The 24,497-nt window shown below is 47.8% G+C and overlaps 1 long non-coding RNA gene across 1 annotated transcript in view; it reads right to left on the bottom strand.

Annotated features, from left to right (window-relative positions):
* Window positions 1-24,497, bottom strand: part of LOC140425756 (uncharacterized) — a 191,325-nt gene that overhangs the window by 4,005 nt on the left and 162,823 nt on the right. The gene's annotated exons all lie outside the window — the stretch shown is intronic.

Genomic DNA, 24,497 nt, shown 5'->3' with positions numbered 1-24,497 from the left:
TAGTACATGGGGAGTGTTACTGGAATTTAACGATTTGGGGGCAGATGTCAGGGGTTAAGGATGTGAGTGATGCCAGGGTTACACAGATGGTAACTCACCTGAGCTGCTCGAAGGAGGTTGTTCATCTTCTTCTTGAAGTGCATACCGGACCTCTTGGTGATGTTGCCAGCACTCACTGCATCTGCCACCTCCGAGCAGCTGGATGTTGTCTCCACCCCTCCCAGGGGGAGAGGGTATTCCTCCTCTCCACAATGGCATTCAACATCCTGTGGATGTCTGCATTAAGGAAGCATGATGCAGCTCTTCTTGCAGCCATCTTCTTGACTGGAATGAGTGTCTGGGGTGAGTCGAACACTTAAAAGTTGCTCTAACTTGTCAGGCTCACAATGGGGTTCCCGACCCCAGCGAAGCACTTGCCTTCGGAATCGGGACTTGGGCGGGATGCATGTGGGCAGCATGCTGGCTCATTTGCATGGATGCAATCATGCCACCCCAGCGTTCCTAGCGGTAGCGGGAAAATGTTCTGATTCTCCACTGCCGGCAGCACTTTGGGTGGGATTCTTCGTTTGCTGAAGTACCCCGTATTGCGGAGTATTGCGTATTGCGATAGGGCGGAGAATACCCTCCGACACCAAAATTGTAGTAGGCGTCAGTTTGACGCCAAATCTGGATCATTCGGCACCCCGAAAATGGCATACATGCATCGCTCGTCGCATGCCGTTTAAGTACCGTTAGCATATCATTAGCGGGCAAGACCCTGTATTCTCGGAGGCCTCCGCGATTCACCGATTGGCCGAGTTCCCGACGGCATGGTTCATTTGCGGTTTCAAAAATCGTGAACCTGGCGTCTTGGATGCTGAGCGAGAGAGAGAGAAAGGAGGTAGGACATGGAGATGAGCGTCTGTGGGCTGCCGGCCTGGACACCGGTTGTGCTGGCTGGGGTGGGGGGTCCCCTGCCAGGGCCGCCCTGGTGATGGTTGCAGTTCTGTGGGATGCCCGATGGCCGCATGAGCGGGAGTCGCTTGGAGAGGGGGGAGGAGCTGCAGTAGCAGAGCGTCCAGCAGCAGAACGGGCTGCAGAGGAACGGGCTGCCGAGGAACGGATTGCAGACGGGCAGGGGGCACCCGCACAGGGTGGAGGGCCGGCCGCTCAACAAGCCAAGGAGGAGGCGGCGCATGAGGCCTTATGTATACCAGCAGCGCATGTCATTCAAGGACCTGCCGGACATGGCATGCCATCGGAGACTCCGGCTAAGCAGAGAGACAGTACAACACATCTGCCAGATGATGGAACACCTGGCACCGCGGGGCTATCAGGGAGGACACCCGCTCCTGGTTATTGTCAAGGTGACGGCGCCCTGAACTTCGATGTCACTGGGTACTTCCAGTTGCCGAGTGGGGACCTGTCCGGGACATCACTGACCTTGGCGTGCCATCACGGGGGCCCTATATGCTATCGCCAGGATGCCCCGGGCTCAGGGGGCTATAGACGGGAGGCATGTTGCCCTGCGGGCACCTGCGGATAACAGGCCGCTCTACACCAACCGAAAGGGGTACCACTCAATGAACGTCCAGCTGGTCTGTAACCATCAGCTGTGCATTGTGCACGTCTGTGCCCGATCTTTGAGCAGTGTGCACGACTCCTTCATCCTGGCACACTCAGCGATCCCTGACATGTTCGGGGACAACCCCCCCCCCCCCAAACCCCTGGCTGAGGGGTTGGCTCCTGGGTGACAGGGGTGACCCGCTGCGGTCGTGGCTGCTAACACCTATCCGAAGTGAAACAGACCGACATGGACACTAGCTGTAACCTGCTACAGGCAGGTCTGGACTGCTCTGGAGGGGCCTCTAGTATGGTGCTGAGAGGGTCACCCACATCGTGGCGGCCTGCTGCATTCTTCATAACATCGCGCAGCAGAGGGACATTTTGCTGGAGGAGTAGGATGAGGAGGAAGGGCAGGACTCGTCCGACGAGGCGGACAGTCAGCAGGACATGGGGCACGGGCAGGCACAGGAGGCTGCATGATGTGTGCGCCAGGGCCAACAAGAATGGGACGCTCTGATTGCGTCCACTTTCACCGATTAGGAGGGAGGGAGTGGAGAGGGGGTTTGGCTAGGCGCATGGACGCCTCATCCCAAACCCACATCCCCTCACTTCCCACCCCGCCAAACCACCCGGTTGCACCCCCCTCCGTTATACATATCTGTGGCGCTACGAACTGGGGGTTGTGGGTTGGCAGTAGCAGTGGATAAAGGATGCGGATGACAACCCGCTCTGCGATGAGCTCTGGTGCTCCGCATCATATGACAACGTCTGACTCAGGCCCACGGTAGCACCTTCCACCTGCGTAATCCCTGCTTGCGAGCTGGCCAGTCCATCACATGGTCCCGTCGAATCGTGGGGTGGGGGTGCTGGGGACGGCTGGAGCACGGGGGGGACATGGACCTCCCACAGGGCCAGCATTGGTCCTCCCCCCACCCGGCCAGCCATGACCAGCTCACCCCCACACTCATCAGACAGAGCACCAAGGCAGGTTGTAATGGTGGGACCGGGGGCGGGATTCTCCAACCCCCCGCCGGGCCGGCGAATCGCCGCCGGGCAGCGTGAATCCCGCCCCGCCGCCGGCTGCCGAATTCTCCGGTGCCGTTTTTTTGGCGGGGGCAGGAATCGCGCCGTGGCGGTCGGGGGCCATTGGCTGCGCACCCCCCCCCCCCCCCCCCGGCGATTCTCCACTCTGCGATGGGCCGAGCGGCCGCCCTTCTGGCGTAAATTACACAAGGTTAGTACCGGCGTGCCTGGCTCTGGGGGCGGCCTGCAGAGTCCTCGGGGGGGGGGGGGGGCGCGGGGGTATCTGGCCCGGGGGGGAGGAGGGAGGGGCCATGGTGGCCTGACCTGCGATCAGGGCCCGCCGATCTGCAGGCGGGCCTGTGCCGTGGGGGCACTCTTTCACTCTGCGCCAGCCGCTGTAAAGCTCCGCCATGGCCGGCGTGGAGAAGAAATCCCCAGCGCATGCGCCAACTCGCGCCAGCCGGTGGAGGCCCTTCGGCGCCGGAGGACTCCGCACATACCGGGCGGCCCGACGCCGGGGTGGGTCATGCCACTCTTTAGCGTCGGTACGGCCTGACCGCTGGATACTGGAGAATCCCGCCCCAGGTGTTTATTGTTAACAAATATATACAGTCTGTGCACTGGCCCCTATGACTAAACTGTACACCGCACCCGTGCCAATTTAACTGGTGTCTAACTTTCTGGCTTTACGGGCCCTAAGACTGCACCTAAGTGGTTCCCCTGATGGTACAGCAGGAGTGGAGGCAACCGAGGCAACCTGCTGTGACTCCTGCCCTGCGACAAGGGACCCTGTTCGTGCGCCTCTCCTGGGGCAACTCTGCCCGGATGGGCCCGGCCGCTGCTCGGGTGTCCCAGGTGGCATGGTGCTGCCCTGTTCTGCCCACTGCCCACCAGATGCACCATGAACAGGAGGGGGGAGTCCGAGGTACTGCAGTGTTTCATCATCTACCCTGTGGGAGTCACCGACACGAGCCCCATCATTCCCTCTTCCCTCGGGGTGCCCAATGGGCCCCAGGCTACTCCATGGGACGGGGCTGCGAGCGGAGTCATCCTCTGTGGCCCCCCCCACCACCGGGGTCAGTCCTGGAGGTCTGCTCTGGTCTCGACCAGGGTCTGCACGCTCGCGGCCATGGAGCACAGGGAGTGGACCAACTCTGTCTGGGACAACACCACATCACACTGTGCCACCACCCTTTGGGTCTATGCTACATAAGCCAACGACTGGGCCACCTCCCTCTGTAACAGGGCCACCTCCCTCTGGGACAGGGCCGCGTCCCTCTGGGACTGGACCACCTCGTCCAGTATCTGCGCCATGCCGGCCAGCGCTTGGGCAATGCCGCCGACGTCCCCAGCCATGGCTGTGACTGGGCCAAGCTGAGGAGCGCCGCTGTAATGTCCAAGTGGCTCTGGCACATGGCTGTCTGTGAGAGGGCAGCTCTGTCCTGGGCCTCGGCCACTGCCTGCACAGAATGCCGCAGGCCTTGGACACGCTGATCCATAACCGAAACCGTCACCCCCAATGCCTCCACCATGGATGCCACCTGTGCGTCGTCGGTCTGGGTGGCACGCATGGCTGGCACTACCCCCTGCTCCTGCATGCGGTTGGACTCCTCCACCTGTGCCTGCAGGGCTGGATGCCCACCCTCATCCCCTCTTGTAGTCCCTGGCTCTCTGATTGCATCTGCACTGTAGTTGGGACTGGATGTTTCAGAAGCTCAGGACCCATCTGGGCGGCAGCTGGAGCCTGGGGCTGGCTCCTTAGGCACTCCTATCTCCCCCTGCTGTACTGGATGAAATGTGTGGTGCGCACCAGATAGTGTCCCAAGGAGCCTCTTCACTAATGTACCCAACCGAGGTGAGAGTCTCTGGAATGGTGGAGAGTGTTGAAGACAACTGTAACCGGAAATCCGTGTCATCCTCAACCCGAGCTCCGGGGTCTCCTGAGTCTTGGGTGGAGGGCTGGTGTTCAGGCTGTTCTCCCCGTCAGTGCTCGGCTGTCTTGGGGGCACTGGCTCTTGCACTGGCTGGGGGCGGGGGACACCGGACGGACCGGCACAATCTCTGGCAAGTCCTGGAAGACGACAACACGTATGATTAGACAGCGGGCCGGGAGAGGTGGGTAGGTGGGGTTATTGGGGGGTTTGGTGGTGGAGGGTGAGGGTGGTGGTGGGGGTTGGTGGTGGAGGGTAAGGGTGGTGTAGAAGTGTGGGGTGTGGGGGTGCAACATGAACCTCATTGAACCTTTATACGTACATTGTTCTATTCGGTGCTATCCAAGAGCTCCGTTCTTCGTGCAAGTTAACTAGTCAAACTTTAAAAGCTTTCCATTGGCTGTGAGGATCTACAAGATATTCTGAGGATGTGGAAGGTAGTATAACTACTTCCTTAATATTTTGATATGATACCATCGAATAGAGGAGAGGGTGACAATACTGGGTAGTACACTGAAATAAAAACAGAACATGCTGGAAATTTTCTGCAGATCTGGCAGCATCTGTGGAGAGAGAAACAGAACTAACGTTTCAAAATGGTGACCTTTCATCAGAATACCTGAGACTGATGAAAGGTCACTGATCTGAAGTGTCAACACTGCTTCGCTCTCCATAGGTGTTGTCAGACCCTGCTGAATATTTCCAGCAATTTCTGCATTTATTCCAGATTCCCAGCATCCACCGTATTTTAATTTTGAGCTTGCACACTTTCCTTCTGTTTCTGTGACTGGCATCATTACCACCACAGCCTGCTGACAGAGAAGTATTAGTATTTTTCTCTACCAAGTACGAGGAGCCTGTATGAAATAAGTTTCATCAGTCAACACAGTTCCCAGTAATCCTGAATAGAACAAAAATGAACAACAGTTAGCACAAGTTAACTGGACAACTTCGATAGAGATCATGGGTGAGATTCTCCGACCCCCCGCCGGGTCGGAGAATCGCCGGGGGCTGGCGTGAATCCCGCCCCCGCCGGTTGCCGAAGTCTCCGGCACTGGAGATTCGGCGGGGGCGGGTATCGCGCCACGCCGGTTGGCGGGCCCCCCCGCTCGATTCTCCGGCCCGGATGGGCTGAAGTCCCGCCGCTAAAATGCCTGTTCCGCCGGCGTAAATTAAACCACCTACCTTACCGGCGGGACAAGGCAGCGCGGGCGGGCTCCGGGGTCCTGGGGGGGGGGCGCGGGGCAATCTGGCCCCGGGGGGTGCCCCACCGATCCGCGGGCGGGCCTGTGCCGCGGGGGCACTCTTTCCCTTCCGCCTCCGCCACGGTCTCCACCATGGCGGAGGCGGAAGACACTCCCTCCACTGCGCATGCGCGGGAATGCCGTCAGCGGCCGCTGACGCTCCTGCGCATGCGCCGCCCGGAGATGTCATTTCCGCGCCAGCTGGCGGGGCACCAAAGGCCTTTTCCGCCAGCTGGCGGGGCGGAAATTCGTCCGGCGCCGACCTAGCCCCTCAATGTTGGGGCTTGGCCCCCAAAGATGCGGAGCATTCCGCACCTTTGGGGCGGCGCAATGCCCGCCTGATTTGCGCCGTTTTGGGCGCCAGTCGGCGGACATCGCGCCGTGTCCGGAGAATTTCGCCCCATTAGTTTGACTGTCGGGAGAAAGCACACATTGAGACTAATAGCTGGGGTGCATTCTTGAGTAAGTGGTTGGTGGTTTTTACTCTTTGTAAGAATCTTTATGGGTAAAGCGCATGGGATTACTAAAAGACTGCTTCTTCACAGAATGTTATCCTGAGGACTGGGAAATGTTTAATCAACTAACTCAATGGAGAATTTAGTGAAAGAGAAAAAATGTTGGTACACTGTGCAAAACACCATTAGACTTGATGTTGCAGTAAGAAATAATAAAAAGTATATCCCATATTTTAAACATGATGTGGAGATGCCGGCGTTGGACTGGGGTGAGCACAGTACGAAGTCTTACAACACCAGGTTAAAGTCCAACAGGTTTGTTTCGATGTCACTAGCTTTCGGAGCGCTGCTCCTTGAGGAAGGTCACCTGAGGAAGGAGCAGCGCTCCGAAAGCTAGTGACATCGAAACAAACCTGTTGGACTTTAACCTGGTGTGTAAGACTTCGTACCATATTTTAAAGACATGGAAAATTGAGGAAATGTAAAAATGAAATGTTTTAACAATATCTTGAAGAGTTTTGTTCGGACCAGTTGAGCCAGGTGAGCTGGAACTGGCTCCCATCTATTCAGCCTGCTTGGCTGGTCAAAACAAAGGTTTACGGGGCGGCATGTGGCACAGTGGTTAGCACTGGAACTGCGGCGCTGAGGACCCAGGTTCGAATCCTGGCTCTGGGTCACTGGCCGTGTGGAGTTTGCACATTCTCCCCATGTCTGCGTGGTTTTCACCCCCACAACCCAAAAATGTGCAGGTGAGGTTGATTACCCATGCTAAATTGCCCCTTAATTGGGAAAAAATAATTGGGTACTCTAAAATTTATATTAAAAAAAACAAAGGTTTACGTTTCTTTTTTTGAGGGCATGCCTTTTTCAAATTTAAATGTATTTAACTATTTAAGCTGTGACCAATAAAGAGTCAATCAAACAAGGTTTTCCTGAATCAAACAAAGAGCAAATGTATGACCCACTAAATCTAAGAAAAAATAATAAAATTGTAGCATCAAGCATTCGCTCCTCATGCAGTCATTTGGGCCCACACAGACGCACACACACATATACATGAACACAAAGATACACACAGGCACACACAGACATAGACACAAAGATACACCCGCACACACATAGACACACACAGGCACACACAAACACACATATACACACACAGGCACATACACAAACATTACACACAGGCACACACAGACACACACACGAACACAGAGAGACACGCAGGCACACACAGACACAAACACACATGTAGATATGCACCGGCACACACAAACGCTCAGACACACACACACACACACACATTCACACGTAGACACACACACAAACACACACATACATGAACACAAAGATACAGACACAAAGATACACACACACACACACGTAGATACACACAGGCACACACAAACACACATACACAAACACACACACACATACACAAACACAGGCACACACAGACAGACACAAAGATACACACACACAAGTAGACACACACAGACACACACATGCACACATACAAAGATACGCACACATGCAGATATACATATGAAGGGAATTTGGAGTCCAAAGAAAATGTTAAAAGAATATATGGTTCAGTGTCCTTTGATTGTTCTTGAGTTGTAGATTTTTAAACATTGCAGTCGATTTGGATTAGATAGTTTTTCTGTGGATGCAGTGATGTAGATTATGTTGCAATTATTACGAGATCTTGGTTGCTTGTAGATTTCTCGGAAAATTGATTTCTAAACCAGGTAATACACTTGCTACAAAAGAGAAAAAGAGCAGCACCCCTCTGCTGGTTTCCTCTCCTGAAAGCTTTCTGACAATCTCTCTCCCTGTAGTGGCTGGCTGTCTTTCCCTGAAATATTTCCTCAATTGTGCCTTTCCAATGGGATTTGGGTGGGTCTGACTGTGGCAGATTTTGTTCCAATATCCAGCACTTTGAATTTTAATGTATCTTTCTTAGACAGTGATGAGTTTCGGTGGGTCTTTGAATTATAGGAAATGTCTCCCTCTTTGCACTCCCCTGAAGATGATTTGTTCCTTTATCAACTTCACCTTGGAAAGTTGCCTTGCATATTTAAGAATTTTGTTCTGTCTCATTTCAAAATGCTAAATTTCCAGTCTGTAGAAAGTTGAAAAATCGTATTTTCTAAAATAACGGAGCATAGCCTTGCATAGTCCTCTGCGTTCTGGTTTTGAAATCAATTCAGATGAAAGGAATAACATTCTTTTCTCTCTGGTTTGTCAGAGTCCTGAGCGTAGTTAGCTTTGGTAAAATGTCAACTCGTTCTCTGTAGATGTGACCACGACAAAAAAAATTCCTTATTTGAAAATCTCAGTCCGAGAAACAATAAGGATGGCTGGGATGTGAAATAGTAATGCTACATAGGTGCTTTATTGAGGTGGGGGTTTAAAGCATCTAACCTGTGCTATATCTAACCTCAGAGTATTTGTACTGACAGCATGTAAATTATGTATACAGGACTGGAGATACTGTTAGGTTGTGCAATTTGCTCAAAATTGGCCAAACCAATTCAAAACAATTGAGGAATTTTATTGCAAATGAAAATGATGGGCACGATTCAGTGGACTTCTGTTAAAGTCCACTGAATGACGCATTTAGCTGGGTGTTGCTCGGTGCCTGCTCACCCCCCAACCTTGGGGAAGCCCCTCACCCTTCTAACTGGTAAGGCACCTCCTCCCCCCACCCCCCCCGGGTCCGATCCCTGGCAGTGCCAACCTGTCAGCTAGCACATTGGCATTGGCAGCCTGGTACCTTGGCAGTGCCCTGCCAGACTGTCAGTGCCACCAGGTAATCTTGGCAGGGCCATGGTGCATGCCAGGGTGCCCAGGTGGCACTGCCAAAATACCAGGTTGGCAGTGTCAAGGTGACCAGTAACCAGAGGGAGAGTCAGGATGCCACTCTGCTCTGTCCCCGACAACCCCGGTGGCCTCCAATGGCCTGGGAGACCCCCCATGTGCCGTTATGACTGGTCCATGTTTCTGTGGGCCAGGACTAAATTGTGCCCTGGCGACATCTGCCAGGCACAGCCATTGAGTCCTGGGTGCCGGGTAAATCCATATGGCTCATTTAATATGCAGATCTGGATCTCGCCAAGTGAGGGTGATATCCAGATTGCGACGTCTCGTGAAATTCAACGGCTTTGTCCTGACACCAAGTTGGGTGCGACAAGGCTGCTGAATCGTGTCCCATGTTTTTGTGGTAGGTTTTATCCCATCACAAAACAAATGAGTTGGAAGCTGGCCCCGCTGGTGAAACTGGCCGTGACCCTAATCAAATTCATCAACATGGTGGTTTCCAGTGATTGAACTCACTTATGACCATCAAAGTGATTATTAATTGTCTTTTTTTAAAATGTAGAGGTACTAATAGATACCTTTAATTTAAAAAAAAGTTATTAAGAAGCTGACTACTGTACACCAATATAACTAGCATACGTTTTGTTAAAGTAACTTTTGGTTGTTTAAAATCAGGTCGCTCACAGGTTATGGACTAGACACTAATGAAAATTGCTTTTCTTTTGTGATAACCACATTTTCAACTGTATTAATGAAACCATACCAAGTACTTGTAAAATACCAAGGAATATTTTTGAATCTAATTTTTAAAAATTATGCTGGTTCACAATAGGTTTCATGTTTGGTGATTCACAGATGGAATTGAGTTGAAATTTGAACAAGAGAGCAATTCTGGAAACTGGTGCAATTTTGAACGCAAATTGTTCAAGGGCTGCCAATTTTTTCCACAGCAGAACCGCAAGTTTCAGCACGAATATCCTTCACCGTGATAGTCAAAAGATAGAGTGAATATGAAAATCAAATCGGAAATACTGTTGTATTACTGTACATAGAATTAATAGTTAAATAAGGAAGAGGAAAATAGTTTCAACTTCAACTGGAAAATAAATTTAATAATTCTGCAACAAATATGTGGAATGAAAAGCAAAGATTTGTAAGAAAAATTGTTAGATTTATTGAGAAAGATTAAAAAAAAATTTCAAAAGTATGTTTGTAAGGCAAAAAGTGAAGAAATAAAGTGAGAGAAACATTAATGACTAAAATTTTGAACTCTTATGAGGCATTTTTCATTTTAGGAAATGATAGTATATTTTTCTGGTAGTTGGATTCATAGGAGATGCATCCTATTTGATGGAGAAAATAGAGATTAGTAATAAAATAATAGGGAACTTGAATATTCATAAGAAAACAGGACCAGATGGAATGCGTCCAAGAGTACTTAAGGAAATGAGGGTAGGAGAAGGGGGAGCTGTGGCTGAATTTTTTTTACAGCTCATTAAATACAGCAGTAGTACAGAACACGGGAAAACAGATAATGTTGTTCCAATTTTTGAAAACGTCAGAAATATGATCTAAGAATTATAGGCTATTAACTTGACATCTCTCGTAAGAAAAGCATTGAAGTCTTTTATAAAGGAAGTAATTCAACATCATTTAACAAAAACAAAAGCAATAATTCCAGACCAGCATGGGTTTATAAAAGGCGAGTCATGCCGAACAAATCTATTGAAATTCTTTGAGGATGTAACAGAGTTTGTGAATGATGGCAATGTAATTGATGTTATGTATCTTGAGTTTTCCGAGAAAGGTGACAAGAAGACTGACAAGAGATTTGTGGTTGAAATTAAAGCTATTTTGATTTTTAAAAATGGCATAAATTTGAGAACAAAGTAGCAGAAAGGTATTGATTAATACAAGGTAAGTTTAATTGGATTGCTGTGACCAGTGGAAATGTATGCTAAGGACCAAGGGTATCCACTGTTCATCCTGCACACTTGTAGATATTATGAAGGCAATAACATTCAATGGCTTAAGTTCACAAAATATAACTTATTTTGGAATGGAAGGTGTTGAAAATACAAAGTAACTCACACCACATTAGAAAATAATTCAAATTAAAAATTGCGTGATTAAATAAGGTGACAAAGATCCATATAAGACATTGAAAATGTTATTAAAATGGGAATTGCAAAGTTGAATAAACTGTAGCAGTTTATACATACATTTAAATGATAATGAAATGAAACTGTACAAAGCACTAATGAAACAACCACTTATGGTGTTTTCTATCAATAAAATTTTAGCCATCATACTGGCGTTAAAACTCTTTGGGTAGAATTCTCCGATCCCTCCTGCGGCAGATTTGATGGTGGGCGGGCGCAGGTGGAGAATCTGGCAGTAGCCAGAAAGTCTGAAACCCACTGGCGTGACATCATATTGCCATTCTCACAATGGCGGGTTAATAGTGGATCGGTCTTCCCGCTGGCAAGTGGTGTGAACACTATTTGCATTCATTTTCAGCTCATGAATGTTCATTAAAACAATTGTCCGTCAGGCCTTCCAAATTTTACATCACATTAGCGGGAAATCACATCAGTCTGAAACCCCAGTGATGAGAATAGCGTGCGCAAGGCAGCCCTCAGTTCAGCAGAGACTTTGTCACGAGTGCAATAAAGCCTCTCTGCCACAGCGCTGCACTACTCCTGATACCAGAGCAGACAAGGTCCTGCCCTCCATCTCCATGCCGAAGAAATCTTCATGGATAGCACCATGCTGCTGGTCCCATGGGCCTTCTGGTGTCACTGAGTTGGATTAGTGCTGTGTCTGGTGTTGGTGAGTAGAGATGTCCTTCCCCCCGGCGTCATACACCATTGTCTGGACAGCACTGTACTGTGGTTCTGATGCAGCCAATGCAACAGAGGTCCGAAGTTTGACCAGGGGTGGGGTGCGAGGGAAGATGGAGTGGAGGGGGGGTTGACAAAGACAAGTGGGGCAATGTAGAAGGAGTGCTGTGCAAGGAGGAGTGTGGGGGAACGGCAAACACTAAGAAGCAACGTGGTAGGAGGGCTGTGCAAGGAAGAGTGTAGGGGAAGGACAAACGCTAGGGGGCAATGTAGAAGGAAGGCTATGCAAGGACGAGTGTGGGGGAAGGACAGACATGAGGGGGCAATGTGGAAGGAGGGCTGTGCAAGGAGGAGAGTGGTGGAAGGGCAAACACAAGGGGGCAATGTGGAAGGAGGGCTGTGCAAGGAGGAGAGTGGTGGAAGGGCAAGCACTAGGGGGCAATGTGGAAGGAGGGCTGAGCAAGGAGGAGATTGGTGGAAGGGCAAACACAACGGGGCAATGTGGAAGGAGGGCTGTGCAAGGAGGAGAGTGGGTTATGGGCAAACACTCAGGGGCAATGTGGAAGGAGGGTTGTGCAAAGAGGAGAGTGGGGTAAGGGCAAACATTCGGGGGCAATGTGGAAGGAGGGCTGTACCAAGAGAAGGGGTAGAGTGAAGGCTCACAATGGCCGGCAGAGGGGCAAGGAGGTGGATGATGTGATGAATATAAGAAATTGTCCCAGTTTACATTTTTGCAGTAATATTATTAAAAGCTTGGTTAAAATGCTTATAAATAGTCTGTCTGTCTGAGCTGTGATTAAAAGTGAGATAATCAGTGATTTTTGCAGGGGAAGTGTTTGCTAATAGATATGAAAAGCCATTTTACTTGTTTGCGGATTGAAAGCTAATGTAATGTTGTAACAGTTTGAGTCTGGCTGAACAAATCAAGGCACATCTTGTAATAATGGACAAAAGAATGCTGTGTGCTTTCAGTGCAGCTGGTATAGCTGACGGGAGGGGCCAGGTCTTTCTGGGCAAATGAGTTGCTCCAGGGCTCTAAGATGAGCAGAAGGTTTTCACCTTGGTCCCAAAACAAAGATTACTCTTTCCAAGGACTCTTCACTAAGATAATCAAGGAAAACCTGGTTGTCAACTTTATACATAAGTGGGATTTGAAATATCTGGGTTGTTTAATTGGAATGTAGAGGCAGGTTTCAGGATGCAAGTTAAGATGTTGGGCGGAATTCTCCACCGGTGGGATTCTCCGTTTTGCCGGCGCCCGGGGGTTTCCCGACGGCATGGGGCTGCCCCACAATGGGAAACACCATTGACCGGCTGGTATAATGGAGAATCCCGCTGGCAGATCGAGGCTGAAAAGTGGCGTGGCGTGGCGGGTCGGAGAATCCAGCCCGTTGTACCTGTTAACTGTAAAGCTATTTCTCTGTTGCTAATATGCTGAATTTGGTGTTCAAATTAAAGTTTGTTTTAATATCGGAGCTGTCTACTGGTCAGTGTTATCACTCCTGTGGCGCAGTAACATTTCCTCACAAAATCCCAGTACAAATAGGTTCTAATCCAAGATCTTAACCAAATGTTGGGTACTGGCCAGATCCATAATGATGAAGAAGATGAAAAATGGAAGGCAGGGAGGAGACTGAGGTGTGAAAAGTTGGACCCCAACAAGGCTACATGACATAGACAAACAAAGGGGTCTCAGGGATTGCACATGTATTACTGGATGGGGATGAATGGAGACTGCAGATTGTGAGGTGGGTGCATATTAGTGTGGCACATCAGTGACAGTTCACACGGACACTAAACAGGTCGGGGCTGCAGTGGTTTGTGAAGGTTACTGTTGTCCATAGTCCTCTTTTGAAGTGGGAACTATGTCATGGCTCCCATTTATGTTCAATAGATGGCAGGCAGGAGTTAAAAAGTGCAGACATCCCTGCTGTGAAATGGAAAAGAGTCATAGATGATAGGCAGTCCAGACACTATGTGGGCCTCACAATCTGGAGTCAGAGGTAGAAGACAGTGCAGCAGAGCAACAGGCATGCAACAGGGAAAATCAATGATAGCATGGTGTGTCCCAGCTGCAGGGACGGGCAAGGAAAATGCACAGCTTGGCGTGCAAGGCGGTCCTTAAGTCGATGTCCCTCGATTTGACGTAATCTGTACTGTAGAGGTTATGGTGATGGTCACAGGGTGCATTTACAGCTCGTAGACAGGGGGGGGCGAGGGACAGGACATTATATGAAGTTCTCATGGGGGGGGGGGGGATTAGGAACCATTATAAGTGACACAACCTCCAAATGGAGTGGGTACAGGTCCACATGAAGCATGGACACCTTGCAGGTGATGGGCTCGGGGGGGACAGGAGGGTATCATGGTCCACCACAACAATGACAGGATCCGGTATTAGTGGGGAAGGCTGGGGAATAACAGCTGGCATCTCTACCTTCACCTCATGAGGCTCTAGGTAAATCTGAGGCATGAAGACAGTGAAGGTGGTGAATGTCAAACCACATCCTGTTATACAAGTGGAGCACCATCACCTCCAAATTCAGGTAAAATGGCACCTTTCAAAATCGGAAGTAAGTTCAGTTCTGTCTAGGAGGTTGTAAAGATGCACTTTGACAGATTTCATTTGGGAATACAAAGAAGATTTATTAATAATAAAACAGCAGGCTTATGGCTGCACCCAGCTCCCTACATGTCTCCTTCCTAAGAGAGGACTTCTGGGATTATTACCTAATCTCAGTCCCAATTGGAGACTCAAGTCATAAGACACTTTTCTGCTGTGTTGCCCATGAAGGAACAATCACAACAAAGGTGTATGATGAATCATAGAATTTACAGTGCAGAAGGAGGCCAATCAGCCCATCGAGTCTGTACCGGCCCTTGGAAAGAGCACCCTACCCAAGCCCACACCTTCACCCTATCCCCGTAACACAGTAACCCCACCCAACAGTTTTGGACACTAAGGGCAATTTAGCATGGCCAATCCACCTAACCTGCACACTTTTGGACTGTGGGAGGAAACTGGAGCACCGGGAGGAAACCCACGCAGACACGATGAGAACGTGCAGACTCCGTACAGACAGTGACCCAAGCTAGGAATCGAACCTGGGACCCTGGAGCTGTGAAGCAACTGTGCTAACCCCTGTGTTACCGTGCTGCCCTTATGAAATACAGGAGGATCACTAAGCTGGGCTCTGGGGCAGTGCATACCCACATTTTGGTGTCACTACAATAGACTGGGTCCAGGTTAATTACACAAGCCACAGACCCCATTGCCCAGGAAACAACATGTCAGATTTCTATTTTTGAGCTTCTCAAGGGATTGGCGCAACTCAATAGTCTCATATCAAAGTTTGAAAAGCTACACAATGGAAGGCAACATGTGGCACAGTGGTGAACACTGCTACCTCACAGCACCAGGGACCCGGATTCAATTCCGACCTTGGATGACTGTGTGGAGTTTGCATGTTCTGCCTGAACCTGCGTGGGTTTCCTCCGGGTGCTTTGGTTTCCTCCCGCAGTCCAAAGATGTGCAGATTATGTGGATTGGTCATGCAAATTGTCCATAGTGTCCAAACGATGTGCAGGTTAACTGGTATTACTGCATTGGGCCGGTTTGGGTGTGCGGGGGGAGGCTAGGTAAGGTGCTCTTTCAGAGGGTCGGTGCAGACCTGATGCGCCAAATGACCTTCTTCTGCCCTGTGTTTTTTTTTAAGGAAATTCTATTCTATGAAAGCAGCCTTGGATAGTGAAGGCAATAATGAAGGGGGCATAAGTGCATAAAATCTCACATCCCATCAGTGAAGGCAAGTCATGGACTCACAATTAATGCCATTCATCAGCACCCAAGTGGATTTCATTAATTCACCATAAGCAACCAAAAGCTTATTGTAATGCCTGGTCAAAGAGTGGAGTCCGGAGCCACATTGGCTCACTGATGAAATTCACAAGCTCGCACTCCCCCAAATGGCCCCAGATGTAACATCTGTGGAATGGAATGCTGTTCACCTTTATGTGTGTGTGCTAGAGAACCAGGGATAAGGTAACAGGAGGAACAATGTAATTTCAGCTGCAAAGGTTAGCTGCCCAACTTCACATACATTAGCTCTTCTTATGAATTAGCTCACAATTGTCAGCCACAATTGCTGCCTGCCTAGCAGTCTTCACCCTCTGGTCTTCAACATGGGTTCCTACTATATTCTTAAATTCCTCGAAGAGAATGACCTCTCTTAGAGCCTCATAGGTAGCTTCAACTCGCAGTGCTTGTACCCACCTATCAAAATTGTTCTGCTTAATCCTTTCAAATTTTGCATAAGTCTGTCCCAGCTGTCTCCTTAAATTCCAAAACTTTTGCCTCTGCTTCAGGAACCAATTCATATGCGTCCAGGATAGCCTTTTTCACCTCCTCACATTTCTTAGAAACCCGTTCTGACAAGGAAACATAAACTCTGTCAATTACTCTGCATGGGTAATGTCCACCTTTATTGTTGGCCACTCCATTTGGGTTGTTTTTTTCTCAAAAGCCCTTAAAAGGGTTTCTACCTCCTTCTCATCGAATTTTGGGATGTCCTGCATAAATGTAAACATATCAAAACTAGGTACCCTTTTAGATCTAAGCACCCCTCTACTTTCTGACAGGTCCCTGCTCATTTCCAATGCCTTAAGCTTGAAGCTCCCACTTTTGTTTTTTCCTCTTTCGCTTTGTCTTTTTCCTCTCGCTCTCTTTCCTTTTCCTCTATCTCTTTTGCCTTTTCCTCTCTCTCTTTGCTTTCCCCCCTCTCTTTCTGATTCTAACCTCCGCATTTCCATCTCTATTTCTGTTTGCTTTATATCCATTTCTCTTTCTTGTTCTTTTTTCCTCAGCTCCATTTCTTATGCTCTTTCTTGCTGTCTCAGCTCGATTTCTCTTTGTTTATGCTGCATTTCCAATTGTTCTTTTGTAATTGGATTTTAGCCAATTCGACTGATTGTTGCCATGACCCAGGCAATGGTTTGTGTATTTCTTTCAAATTTAAATGTTGCGCAATCGTTTCAACTATCTCCACCTTCTTAGCTCTAGCTGGTACTTGTTTCTAATTCAAATACCAATTTGACTAGCTTATCTTTTCAAAGCCCTTTTAAATAAACCAGAGACAAGTCTTCTACGTGAAGAAAATGCTTAGCAGCTTCCAGAGCCATCCTGTTATATCACTACAAACCTGGTGTCTCTTTAATTTACACTGTAACCCAAATCCGCCATCTACTGGTCCAACGATCTCAGACGAGCCCCAAATTATGTTATGATACCCTGGGAAAATGCGCTGTCAATTCCAGCCCCACATGACCTGGAGTCACTACATAAGTGAATTAACCAATAATTCTTCCAAAAATACCCAAAGTCTTTGGCCCTTGGCCGCCCAATAATTACAGTCACCAGGTTTTTAAATTAAACACATTTACTGTTTAGTTATAACAAGGACTATCATCAAATATGCAGGAAATCCAACTGGTTAACAGCAAGTTAATATCTACTACCCCCTTTAACTGTCCTACCCTCTACCCGCGTACACAAGACAGACAAACACAGAGGGGTGGAAAAGGGTAAAAATAATAATAATGAAGGTCAAAAGATAAGAGGTCTTTGCTTCAAATGGTGGTTCTTTAGCACACTTTCCTAACAGCACGCTGGTTGATCAGAGTCTCTGGTTTACAGCCGATAATGGTCTTCCTTGCAGAGTCATTCATTCAGGGTCCCCGCAGGTTAGAAAAGTCAGTACTTATAGGCAGCAGGCTTTCTGGAGAGACACATTAGTTCTTGTCAAACTGGGCCTTCAGCTCGAGGTTCACATTCCGGCCTATATCCTTCTCGTTAGACACGTATTTCACATCAAACTTTGTTTTCAGCTCGTGGTTTGACTTCAGGCCCCTGCAGTCTCAAGAGAACGGCTCCTAGACTTGCTGTAGAGTCGGCCTCATAGAGGTCTTCTGGAGAGAATTAGTTAGATCTTTTTGGAGAGAGTTAGTTAGATCTAGAGATCTTAGAGAGTGGGATCTGAGCCAATTGCCATCTGTTACCATACGGAACATAGCCTTTTGGGCCCATTCATTGGCTACCAGCCAAATCAATCAAACCGAGTCATCACTGATACTGGCCAGTTTGTGATCACCAGTCTAAACCAGCACAGCCCTCTGGAATCATCAGTTTGAATTAAAGTCAGAGGCCACAGGTCACTGCTCCCTTTTGCTTGAATTAAAGATACAGGCTGGCTGAAAGACACATGTCCATAAATCATCCATGGATCAAAAATGTAACAGCAAAAATTTATGAAAGGGGAAAGAAAGGAATAAATAGGGAATAAACAAGAAGGACCCTTACAATGTATGTACACGGTTCCCTGGGAGTTGCCATGACCCCTACATCCTCAGTCACTACCACGTGCCTGGCATCTTCAGAAAGTCTGCAGGGATGGTTGTTGGGAATAAGGGATACCCATTTAAATACTGTCTCTTGATTCTGGTGCTGTGCCTTCAGACTCCAGCCAAGGAAAGATGTAACACTGCTCACACTATCATATGCTCCCTCATAGAGCAGGCCAAAGGACGTCTGAAGATGTGATTCAGATGCCTGGACTTCTCAGGTGGCGCTGCAAACACACCGGAGAGGCTTTGCCGCATGATCACAGAATGCTGTGCCCTTCACTATCTGGCTATGGAGAGAGGTGAGACCCTGCCAGAGAGTGAACTGGAGGAAGAGGAGACCTCATCAGAAGGTAAGGAGGTACACGGAACCCAGGGGGATGCTGAGGGACAACATGAGTGTGCTCATGCCTTTGAGGAAGGGAGACGTGGGTGACGTGTCCATGATACCCTAAGAGCTGACAGCTTCCAAGAGGAGTAAAACTAAGTTTGATCATCAGGAGACATCTCCTCAAGCCCTCCAAACAATTTTGTGACTTCAGAGAGAATAGCTGAATCATCACTGAGAGGATGGGTCCTGCATTCAGACTTTGAACTTAAGAGCTCATGACCCACGAGGATCAGATCTTAGCTGCGGAAATTGTTGTCCTGCTAATGTGCTTACTCTGTCAACTTTAATCCAGCAATAAAGAACAATGATGTGATTGAAGTCTGGATGTTTCCTCCACCATGTAAGGATATAAACACTGCCGGGACGGAAATGCAGACCAGCATAGTGCTCTTATCCTAAAATGCATGTCTTAGTTTGGGACACTATCTGTTCAGAAACCCAGATGCACAGATTATCATATAGCTGTTCAGCCCTCCTCAGCCATTGCTATCTGTTGAGGCTAAAGGTTGAGAACTAACCAATTATACACTCCTAATAAAGAATTACACAGCTCTCCCTGACAACACTAAAGGATCTGGAAACAAGTTGCATTGAGGTTGACATCACATGAATGTCAACCTTAAAAGGGGACACTGTGAGTGTGAGGAAGGTTGAACCTCAGAATAAGAGGATGGCAAAGATCCAAACCAGAACACTTTTATCTGACCATTACGTCCATACACCCATGGAATGGTTTTCAAAAAGTACAATTCCCGTGACCCTGAGATGACATCAAAACTTTTAAACTTTCCTAACCATCTCACTACTGTTGCTAAGTTGCTAACTTTCCGGTTGGTTCAATTGCTCTGTTTTATTACCTTTGCTCTCGAGTCGCCAGGTATCTTTATGATACCGCCACGAGGTTCAAGTCCAAGTAATGATCAATAACTCAATACACCGATTAGTAGGATTCAAATCAAAGCACATTTATTATACACAGTAATCGCTACTATTGCACAAATTCTACGCCTAAACTACTTCAACAACTAACAGGCCTATACTTAACTTCAGACTGGCTCACCAGGTCAGGGGAACAAATGGCCTTTCGTTCGCGTTCTGAGTCTGCGGGATTCGAAGTTGGTATAGATTGGTAGCTAGGAGCACCTATCTCGTAGTGAGCGTTGAATTAAGATTTACTTCTTTCGGTGGTCACTGCACCGGTCACGGTCAATGGTGGTTCGCGTTGCTGGGTGACCCGGGCAGGACGAAGCGACGAAGAGGTGAAGAGAGCGATTTGAACTTGGGGCTTAACTCTTATAGTCCCCAGGGACTTCTCGCCTTTCGGGGCAGACCCTGTACCTGGTCCTAGGTGATTGGACTTCGTTCCAATCGCTTGGTTCGATTTCTCCAATACTGGAGCGGTTCCCTGATCGATGGGCGGTCTTGAGGTGTTCGTTAACCTCTTTTGTGTTGGCTCCTGCTGGCGCCGGGGAGTCTGGCTTTGCTTTGTGTGTCCCAAATGTTACTTATTGTTCCCGGGAATTGCTCATCAGTATGTAGATGGATGCTACATTGTTATGTTGATGGTCGCTGGTATCGATGTTGTCTGGGCTTTTGCAGAGTTAAATACACAGCAAACCTGCACTTGCTGGTTTCTGCCTGTGTTGGCTGACTTTCCCATCAGCCTTTGCCGTTCGCCATTCTCAATCGGGAGCTGGCCAATTTAGGTGGCTACACTACGCCTTGTTGCAAGTAAAGGTGCGTCATCTCCATGTGGCCTACATCCTGATGGTGCCCACCAGAGTGTGTGCCATGGAGTGCATGGCCGAGCGCAAATCTGTCAGGGACTGCTGGACCAAAATCTCCATGGTGGTTGCCAATCCTCCGCTGGTGGTCTCAAGGTTCTCACATGTCTGAGGACAACATCAGGCAGAACATGGACGGACTCCTCCATTGTGCACTCTAGTCTACTGAGAGACTCTCAAAGTTTTACCCATTGTTCCACTGCCTCCCTTTGCACCTCCACTAATGAGCTAACAGCTGCTTCCAGAGGCTCGTCATCTGACTAGTATTGAGTAGGTGACTTGGTCTTCAGCAGCCCTCCGAGTTCCAGAGACTGAGGTGTCTGTCTCTGTGCTGGTGGACAGGTGAGTGCTGTGAAAGTTCTTCCTGAGCCCCTCATCCTCAGGTATCCTCTGGGGGGGCTCAGGGAGCTGGACTAGCTCACTTGCCCTGGTCTGCTGGTACCTGAAAAATACAAAAAGGCACTTTTAGTGGCTAAGCTGACGCTAATTCAGAGTAAATGACACTCAGTGTGAATTGCAGGATCTGGTGGTGATTGAGCTCAGATCATGACTAGGTTGTTGTGAGAGACTAAACTCTGCATCGCCACAGGAGTCATTCCGATCTTTACTGGCGAGCTCTGCTGCAGCTTCCTCATATGCGATGAGGGCGAGGATCTCTGCCATCCCTCCCAGATATGGGTTTACTCTTGCTTGTTGTGTGCAGGTTTGGCCTATATGGTGACAAAAGAAAGAGACGTACGAAGAGGAGATGAAGCAGGGGTTGGCTGGAATATATGTCCCCTGTGTGTAGTGCACCTTACCCAGAAGGGACAGAGAATGGACTGTGAGCAACAAGACAGATGGTATGGTGGTGTTGTGAAAGTCTTGTTGAGGGGGTAAGTGTTGAGATGTGTCCCCCACGACTGAATGTGTGAGATCCATGAAGGGATTAGCCATTTGAGTACATGATGCCATGCTGATAATTTGATAGTGGAGGGAGTTGAAAGAGGACTTACCCTGGCAGAGTGGATGAGATAATTCATCCACTTACGGCAATGGATAGCACTTCACGGGCGAGTAGCAGCCATGCTGACTTTCTGGGTAATGGCCTCCAAGGCCAGAGAGGTGAGGGTTGTGTTTTCTTGATCCATCACTTGGGTAGAGTACATGCCAGTGGGCCCAAATTTCTCAAATAAGGGCCTTGAGGGCTTTGGCGGTGAAAGCAGGTTCTGCCTTCTTCTCGAGGTTGCTAGCCTTTTACTTCTGGGTTCTGGGTGCATTGCAAGGCCTGGCGAATACAGGTGGGCTGCAGAGATTGATATGAGTTTTCTGGACTGTGTTTAAATCTAGCACTGGGACATTCAAGCCCGCCAGTTGACTGCAGGTGGATGAATCAGTCGCCCCCCACCTCCCCCCGCCCCCCCCAACCAGGTGGTTCAGAGGGGAACAGCCTATGCATAATTAATTCGGTTTAGCGCAGAATTGGGCGTGGGATCCCACCATTCTGGCCAACGCAAAAGCTGCCGTCGCAGTCCCCCGCCACCATACATCGTCTCGAAAAAGGAGAATTCAGCCCTTTGACGTTTGCAATGCCCTTTGACCTGTGCTATGCATGACATTTATTATGGTTGTTACTTTCACAAAATCATTCAACAATTAGTTTAAGCAGAGTAATTGTTTTCATTAAAAAGCAAGTAAAGTACATTTATGAACATACCGTAATTGTTATCTGAAGAAAATCATATCCTAAAATAAAACTTCCATATTGCACTGTAAATGCATCACAGAACTACAAAATTGTTAGCACAGAGGGAGGCCATTCGGCCCTTTCCATGGGGATAACGCACCTTTACTTGCACAAGGTCTCAAAATGAGGGATCCAACTTCTCCCTGTAACCTTGCACATTCTTCTTTTTTGCATAAAAGTCATATTCCCTTTCGAATACCTCAGATGAACCTACCGCCACCACACTCTCAGGCAGTGCATTCCAGACCTAAGCCATTGTGTGAAAACGTTTTTTCTCTCATATTGCTTTTTCTTCTTTTGCCAATTATTTTAAATCTGTGTCCTCTCATCCTAAAGTGCGCAACCCTCAACTGGACGCATTACTTCAGCTGAGGCTGAATTAGTGTCTTAGACTTGTTCAACGTAACCTCACTGCTTCCCTCTTGATAAACCCGAGGATACCGTATGCTTTATTAACTGCTCTCTCAACCTGCCCTGCCACTTTCAATTACTTTTGCTACCTGGGTCCCTCTGCTCCTGCATCCCCTTGGGTTGTACCCTCTATTTTATGTTTTCTCTCATGTTCTTCTCACCAAAATTGATCCCTTTACAGTTCTCCACATTGAACTTTATCTGTCACCAGTCTGCCCACTCCACCAACTTATCTGTTTTTGTTTGAAGTTTTACACTCTCTTCTTCACAGTTCACAATGATTCCAGGTTTCATACTATCTGCAAATTTTGAAATTGTGCCCTGTACACCAAAGTCTAGGTCATTAATATATATCAAGAAAAATAAGGGTCCCAACACTGATGCCTGGGGAGTTCTACTACAAACCTTCCCCCAACCCGAAAAACATCCATTAGCTATTACTTTCTGTCTCTGTCACTCAACCAATTTTATATCCATGTTGCCACTGTCCCTATTATACCATGAGCTATAACTTTGTTCACAAGTCTGTTGTGCTGCACAGTATGAAATGCCTTTTGGGAATCCATGTACACCATATTAACAGTATTCTCCTCACCAACCCACTTTGTTACCTCTTCAAAAAACTCCATCAAGTTAGTTAAACATGATTTTCCCTTAAGGAATCCATGCTGGCTTTCCTTGATTGATCCACATTTGTCCACGTAATTACTAATTTTGTCCCAAATATTGTTTCTTGAAGTTTTGTCACCAATAAAGTTAAACTGACTGGTCTGTAGTTGCTGGGCTTATCTTTGCAACCTTTTTGGAGTAAAGGTGTAACATTTACAGTTCTCTAGTCCTCTGGTACCATTCCTGAGTCTAAGGAAGACAAAATGTTTATGGCCAGTACCTCTATAATTTCCATTCTCATTTCCCTCAGTACCCTTAAATGCGATTCATCCAGTCCTGATATCTTATCCACTTTAAGTACAGTCAGCCTATGTCCAATAACTCCTCTTTATCAATTTTAAACCATTTCAGTGCCTGGATTACTTCCTCTTTAACTATGGAGCGGGTAGCATCTTCTTCTTTAATAAAGACAGATCAAAGTAAACATTTCATACATGAGCTATGCCCTCTACCTTCATGTATAAATCCCCTTTTTAGTCTTTAATTGGTCCTATTACTCCGTATATCACTGTTTTATTGTGTCTATGCCGCTGAAAGACTTTGAGATACATTTTTAAGTTAGCTGCCAGTCTCTTTCCATTCTTCCTCTTTGCTTCATTTATTTGCTTTTTCACTTGCCCTCAGAACCTTCTATATTCAGCTTGGTTCCCAATTGTATTTTCTACCTGACATCTGTGATAAGCACACTCTTTCTTCTGGATTGGATTGGATTAGATTTGTTTATTGTCACTGTACCGAGGTACAGTGAAAAATATTTTTCTACGAGCAGCTCAACAGATCATTAATTCATGAAAAGAAAAGAAATAAAAGAAAATATATAATCGGGCAACACAAGGTACACAATGTAACTACATAACACTGGCATCGGTGAAGCATACAGGGGTGTAGTGTTAACGAGGTCAGTCCATAAGATGGTCGTTTAGGAGTCTGGTAACAGCGGGGAAGAAGCTGGCTTTGAGTCTGTTCGTACATGTTCTCAGACTTTTGTATCTCCTGCCCGATGGAAGAAGTCCAGCTTCTCCAGCTTAACTTCCAGCAATTTTGCCATCCAGCGGGCTCTGGATTTGTTTGCCCTATCTTTCCCCTTCGAGAGAATATACCTTTACTATACCCAAACTATCTCTTCTTTGAAGGTAGTCCATTGTGCAGCTGTTATTTTTCATGACAGCCTTTGACTCCAATTTATTTGATCCAGATCCATTCCTACCCCATTGAAGTTGACTTTACTCAGTTAATTATTTTTACTTTATACTTTT

The sequence above is a fragment of the Scyliorhinus torazame genome, chromosome 6, assembly GCF_047496885.1.
Source record: "Scyliorhinus torazame isolate Kashiwa2021f chromosome 6, sScyTor2.1, whole genome shotgun sequence".
NCBI lineage: Eukaryota > Metazoa > Chordata > Chondrichthyes > Carcharhiniformes > Scyliorhinidae > Scyliorhinus > Scyliorhinus torazame.
This window is presented reverse-complemented; position numbering and strand designations above follow the sequence as displayed.